Raw genomic sequence first — 7,531 nt, 5'->3', positions numbered from 1 at the left:
TAACAAGAGCTCGGTCTCTCTCAGACCCCTTCATTCATATCTGTACTAACTATCTGACCTTTGTCCCCGCTTAAGCCAGGCCAGGCTGCAGGCAAATTGTTTTTTGGCAAAGAAAGCATGTGAGGGTTCAGCACAGTTGGCCTATTTTATGGAATTATTCTCTTAACCTCATGTCCCCACTATTCTCATCTATCCGTCCCCTTATAATAAGAACTAATACTGATTATCAATGAATCCTGTGACACATGGCCCAAAGAATAAGGATTATTAACAGTGTCAAAGGTTTGGCTTGTGTTTTTAATATATTTTCTTTACTCTATTTTTGCAAGAGAAACCTCGTCCTTCACAAAAATAAACAAATAATTAAAATAGCTGTGATCTCATTAAAAGACAATAATTTTTGGATAAATTCATGTGCCTGTATTGCTGTTTCTCTCAGGAGATGAGACATTCTTCTTGGTCAATAGCTGTACCTCACACAGTTGGGTGGTGTGTTTTCACAGCTATTAAGGAGTTTCTTAAGTTGCACTGCCATTTTTGTATGTGCTGATTCCAGTGGCTTTCCTTAACACTATGCCATTTCTGTATATTCTCCCTTTGTGACTTGCTCTGATTTCCTGTCTCAGGATCATTTTTGTTTTTCTCTCTAGTTTCTTTAGTTCTGGAGTCTAAATTTGATACCTTGGTATCATCAATTTGATACCTTGATTTCCTTTACACTTCCTACATAATTAGCTAATTTTTCCATGTGTCTGTGTTAGTGGTTGCTTAAGAAAGATGGAGTTTACTTGAATTTCTTCATTCTTATTCTCTAGTCCAATTGCTTTATGATTGCTAAAACAAAATTCATCTAAGTTTTTTTTTTTCCATTTTCTTTTCTTAGTTAACCCAGAGGCTATTTATCGTTTTTTCTTTCCCTAATTAATTGTTACAAGAAACTGTTGATTCTTTTTTCTGCTCCACATCACTTTTTTCAAATCTGTTCAGTGCTTGAAATGAGAATGAGAAAATGATATTTTTGCAACAGTGTATCTGCCTAGATTCTTTTCTTTAAGAGTATTTAGTTTTAGTTGTAGGTGGACACAATACCTTTATTTTATTTTTATGTGGTGCTGAGGATCAAACCCAGGGCCTCACGCATGCTGGGCAAGCGCTCTACCACTGAGCCACAACCCCACCCCCTCTGCCTAGCTTCTTATTAGTTCTGATCAATCAGAGTCCCTGTGAGACTAAAACAAAGTAGGCGACCAGCAGGGCAGGTACTTACTTCTATTTCCATCCCTGGTAGACATCTCTTAACAGCCCAGTACAGCTCAGGCTCAGTCTGTAGGCACCCCTAGAATCACTGGGCTATTCCCTTTAGGGGTCAAAAGAGCACGACCTCATAGCATCATCACAGGCAGTGACCTCCCCACTAAGCAACGGTATTCAGACAGCACCATCACTTTTATTATTCCCTAAATCGTGGAATTTGTAGTGGCATCTTCAGTTACTATCTGGTTTACTTCTTCCTCCACTTAAAAAAAATCACTTTCAAAAACCTGCATAACTGATTCTTTGAATGATATCTACTTTGTTTGAAATAAATCCAGCAAAGTAAATATTAAGGTCACTTTGATTTTTCTACTTCTTTCTCCCATTTTTATTGATCTTACTTTAAAATTATTCTGAAATTATTATTATTATTTATGCCAGTGAATATTTATTGTTTTTCTAACTGTAATTAGAAACATTGGCATTTTACATGAAGTGGCACAATTAGAGCAAAAGATACTACAGTTGTAAAAAGATAGCTACCTTTTAAAAAATAAACTATACTGTATGCTATTTTTAACCCCTTTTAAAAATATTATTTCCACAAGCATGAGTTTATCATGATGCAACTATGAAGCTCTAATAAAAATAAATAAATAAGTAAAAATACTGTATCAATTAAGTCTTATAACAGGTCCTGTGAAATTATCTTCTCAGTGTTAAAGGCAAAGGACTTGTAGCTTATAGGTAAAGAGAACCAAGTTCATAAAGGTAAGAACTGATGGCTTTTAAGCAGCAGCAGGTTCACTGCAAAGCCTATATATTTTACCTCTAAGAAGAAATATTTGCATAAATTTTCAGTTTTCAACCAATTACTAGTATGTCTCCAGTGTGATTAAATTATATTCTTATTTCATATAATTTTCTTTTAAATATCATTTTGAAATGCTGGTATTTTCTTTTCTTACAGATTTAACCTCCTTTTATTCATGCTTGCCTTGAGATGGGGAATAAATCATTCAGCAAAAACACACAGTAAAAACAAAAAATGTCTTATCATGTAAAACTTAAACTACAGTAATGATATACCATGCACACAAGTCTAACATTACAGTATTTATAAAAAAAAAAAAAAAAAAAAAAAAAACACACACACACACCACACACACACACACACACAATTAAGACTTCTAGGAGCATTTTATAATAATGTAATTCCTAATTTTTCTTAGTAGATAGATCAAGCACCTCCAAAATGTGACTTCCTATACACAGTGAGGACTTTACTTAAAATGAACACTTAAGTAAATTAAGTACATGGACAGCCTTAGGATAAGCTGATATTTTATATTTATATTTATGTTTGTATTATATTTTATATATAATGAAAAAAGTGTAGTTGCAAATAAAATTATAAAACTAAGTTACAGAAAATATACTGATTTGCTAAAATTAAATGTGATATATTAACACTTCACTATAAAGAATGAATACCAGAACATTTATAAACAATGAACCTAAACAGTTTACTATAATAAAAGTTGGCTAAATAGAAGTGCATATTGTGAAGTATGATGGGTAGTATATGTTTTGGCATATACCTTTTTACTTGAAGGTAGATAACACATGTGTACTAAATTTGGCATTCATTTTCAGTTGCTGCTGGTATCATATTTTAAGAAATGTTTACAGTATGAAAAACTGGAAAATACTAATGAATGGAAAATGTTATAGAAAAAAATAGATACTTTCATGCAATTATGTACAGTCTCTCACTGTGTAAATTTCAAGGCAAGATTTCTGTTTCCTGTAGAACAGATCATTGTTTTATGAGAGAATGTTTTTTACTTGTTTTAGTGCATTTCTTTTGTCTCCTTCTGCATTGCATTATTTTGCTCTGTTCTTTTTTGTGTGCAAATGACATTCCAGTTAAAATGAAAACTATCTCATGTAAAAAAATTCTGAGTTTTAAAAAACAAAAACTAATAAAAATCCTTTCTAAATGACACCATCTGATTCAAGTAAAAAAAAAAAAAAGGCTTAAACACTAGTAATAAAATAAAAGACAAACACATTTCATGAAGAATACAAAGAGAAATGTCCGCTGAGTGAGTGTTTTAGTTCAGATATTTCAGAATGCTCCTGTATGTTTTATGAGGAATTCAAAGGGGCGATTTCATAGCAGAAAGTGTTAATGTGGCCTGGATTGATTTAAGTGGTGACTACACTGAATTATGGAACTGTGGGGTGCTTATGGATTCAAGCTGCTTCTTAAAAAGGAACTCTCCACTGTTACTCAGAAATCCTTCCTCATTTCCCCAAGCTTCTCATTCTGTACTGGTTAAGTTTCTAGCATTTCAGTATCTTCTTTCCAAGTAACTGGCATAAGTGTTTTCCTTCTGAACCTGTTCATCCTTCCTGACCTCACAACAAAACTGACTGATGAGAAAATATTCATCCCTACCACTCATAAACTGACTATCCCAAGAAGATTGGTACAAGGCTTCTAACTGAGCCAAATTTGCCATTCCTTTTTCCTGTTATTCTCAGCTTATTGACTTTGATATCAAACTTTTCAACTCTACTTGGGACACTGAGCTACTCAAGTCATTTAATTTGTCAACATCAATAGGCTTATGCTGTGAACTAAGTTGAATAGTTACTGCAATAAAGGAATCAAAATCAAGTCCCTGATTCTTTTTCCTTTCTTTTTCAGTCACTTGCTGTGATGCTTCCTGTAGTGCTATCTGGGCTTTAACCAATCCATTCCTTTCACATTTTTTAAATTTATTTTTATTTTTTTATTTTTTTTGAGATGCTGGGGATTGAATCCAGGCCTTGTGCATAGGAGGCAAGCACTCTACCAAGTGAACTGTATCCCCAGTTCCTCCTTTCACATTTTGACTTGCCTTTCTTATCAGATTTGTCTTTGCTTTGTTCTTTGCAATTGGAAAGATCTGTAATAAGTTTGGGTTCATAATAATGATTAACTTCACTTTCTCTTCAAACTAAATTATCAAAATATGGTGATGACCTTGTTTTGTAGTTACAAGTGTTGCTGCACTCTAGATCACGATGTTTGTTTCCATTATGATCTGGGTACTGCCAACTTGGCTCAGTTGAGTAATTGGTATCAAAAGCAGGATCCTCCAGATACTTTTCTCCATCTCCATCCACATATTTCCAAGGATCAACTTATACTTCTTCTTCATCAGTAACATCAGAGTTCTTGGATCAAGATGAACTTCATTGAATATCAAAGTTGTTCTGCACAGGCCAATCGTGCTCCAAAAAATGAGAATCATGGTACATTTCCCAGTTATAAATGTGACTGTTAGTTTCATCCATAAACAAAATATCATACTCTTCATCTTCAATGTGAAAAGGATGACTCGAAATTGACTGGTCCATTGGAAAATAATATAAACTCATGTAAGGATGAGAGAGTACTTCCTCTGCTGTCAACCAATCCATGGGGCTAAATGTCAAATTTCTTTCCAGGAAATCCAGTGCTTTTCAACTAATTCCTCAAAGCAGCTGAGTTAAAGGTTTGTGTGGCTGAATTCTGTCATTTTTAATATAATCTGGAATTATACCAAGATGCTCCTGATGAGCTTCCTAATGTACAACAGGAATAGATTCTAAAATCAATTGCATCTTTTCAAGTTCATGTGCACCTGCAAAGAGGGTTTTACCAGTCAGCTTTTCTGCAAAGATGCATCCTATAGCCCACATGTCAATGACTTTAATATAGTTATTAGGATAAAGTAAAAGACTGTATAAAGTAAAATAATAATAATAATAATAATAATAAAATAAGGAAATGATCTCTACCATTTAGTAACCAGACCTTCAGGAAGGTGACCCTTATGGGAATAATGAGGATCCATGATCCGTGCAAGACCAAAGTTACCTTATCTTTCAGCTCCAAATCTTCAGTAATAATGAAAAGATTAGCTGATTTGAGATCTCTGTGCTTGCAGAGTGAACATACTTGAGCCCACATAGCAGCTGACACATGGAAATCCTGGCATGCTCTTCCAGTAAAGGACCCTGCTCCAGCACATTAGCCAAGTCTGCCTCCATGTAATCCTGAACAATGTAAGCACTGTTCAGCTCAGTAAGAGAGCCCACATCATTTGTTAACTGGTTTCTACTGGGGTCAAGAATTTCAAACACGTTCACAATGTTATCAGGGTCAAGTCTTCTAATAATTTTGATTTCACAGAGAGCATGTTTGACATTCTGGGGATCAGTAAGGACAATTTTCTTGATGGCTACTCTTTTGTCACAGTCATTGTATACAGCAGAAAAATCCAAGCCATTGCCTCCACAACCCAGTGATTTTAAGTCCATATACCTAAAGCCCAGATCAAAACTATGAATGTTCATAAGACTTCCAAATTTCTCTGCCATTTTGAAACCCTTACTATTGTCCTTTTCATTTGAATTTTTGAACTTGTGTAAACAAGGAAAAAAACTGGCATCAAAAGGGAGAAGAAAAATAATTATGCTGCCATAGCAAGATGGTTTCTTGATGCTCATTGCATATACCAACCAGAATTGTTGAATTTCCCTCAAAATTAAAACTCAAAAAACTCTACCCATATTGACTCTTAAAAAGATTACTGTACTCATAGTTCAGGAAAGGGGCAGCAGCTCTGCAGACATTTAAAGAATACACTCAAGAAATTCAAAAGGAATGGAAGGACATACTGTGCACTCAGATATACAATGCTAAATTATTTAACATTTAACAAAATTGTGAATAAATATGCACACAACAGGCTTTTATGAACATTCTCCTTACAGTGCAGATGCATTGAGTATAGGACTGGTCCTGAGTAGCATCATTCTAAGATGCTGGTAAACACTATTTCCCTTTGGATTCTTTTCTTCCTTCGTTGCTATATATTTCAACAGGAAGCCTTGGTGACTGTTGATTGACAGATGTCTTTTGTTAGTGATCAGGTAGCTCCAGTTCACCACAATCACAATCAAAGCTACCATCCATCTTACTCTGATGTAACGGTTCTTCTCTGACTCATTGAGGGAGTGTGGGGCCTGCCGACAGCACCAGTGTTGACTCAGGTCTCTGGCTGTGCTGGCAGCTGCTACATCTCTGAGACTCTAGCTTTGCTGCAGTTGCTACCATGTAACCCCCCGACCCACAAGAGAAGTGTTAGCATTTTCTAATGAAAGTCTAGAATATCTAGAATCAATTTTCTGAGATACATTTCCACTACTAAATTAGAATAATAAAAAATAAATATGAAAATAATATGCAACATTAAATTGTTGTCATTACTCGAACAGGAACTTTTAATCTCCAAATTTCCAAATCACTTCTGTAGGGTATTACTTGTTAATTCAGGAGGCATTTAAACATGTCTAAATACTTATCAATGTGATGAATACTTTTTATTGCAGTGTAACCAAGGGAAACATCTCAAGTAACAAAGAGGTTAAATTGATGGAGAATGATTTAAACATAGAAGAAAATATTTAATTTACAAGCATAGTAGATCAAACCACAAGTAGAATTTCTAGAAATATTTAAGGTTTATGAAAACAGATACAAATTAACAGACTTTGAAGTCTCCCTTAATTTTACTTCTGTTTGCATCAGTTAACTGCATTTCTTTCACAAACGATACCTGAATTCTCAACATGTACCTTCAGTTATTCTAAGTAATCTGCAAAGACAGTAACTGACTTCAAGTTTCTCAGTTATCAGAAAGATGAGCACACAAATAACTTAATAATTAAACAAATGGGTTAGTGATATATGAGCTAGCAATTAAGTGACAGTGGAAATCTAGAAGATAATTCTGAGTAGATGTATATAAATATATATACATATTTATACATATATACACATATACATATATACACACATTTATGCATAATTAATAAAAAAAGTAATATTGGTTTATAACTTTCAATGATTCATTGATGTTTAGCTCTTAAAAATGTTTTATTTTATGAGAAATTTGTAGTACGTGAGCAATACTTTTTCTGAGTTTACCATACCAAAGGAAGCCAGGAGCTCAGAATCATTTCTCAAAAAGTTGCAAATTTTCCTAGAAGTAGTCAAGGAAAAGTGTATAGTTTTTGACCTATTGAGAAAAACTGGAGGCATATTCAAGTAGTCAGAACCATAGAATATAAAAGGTAGTCTTACATTTTTTTCTGGAAATAAAGAATTGCAATTTGTTTTGAAGTATTTTTTTAAAGTGCATTAAAGAAGTTTTTTAGAATGATCATAGTCAACAGA

General features: G+C 33.9%; 1 pseudogene across 1 annotated transcript; it reads right to left on the bottom strand.

Moving 5' to 3' along the window:
* Positions 1 to 3,371: 3,371 nt before the first annotated feature.
* Positions 3,372 to 5,683, bottom strand: LOC306670483 (mitogen-activated protein kinase 6-like; annotated as a pseudogene). Its single transcript has 2 exons — positions 4,152 to 5,683; positions 3,372 to 4,030 (listed from the first exon to the last, which is right to left on the bottom strand). The product of its transcript is annotated as a mitogen-activated protein kinase 6-like (transcript).
* Between the last annotated feature and the right edge of the window lie 1,848 nt (positions 5,684 to 7,531).

This window comes from Sciurus vulgaris (assembly GCF_902686455.1).
Source record: "Sciurus vulgaris genome assembly, chromosome: 10".
Lineage (NCBI taxonomy): Eukaryota > Metazoa > Chordata > Mammalia > Rodentia > Sciuridae > Sciurus > Sciurus vulgaris.
The sequence above is the reverse complement of the archived record's forward strand: the minus strand, read 5'-3'. Positions and strand labels throughout refer to the sequence as shown.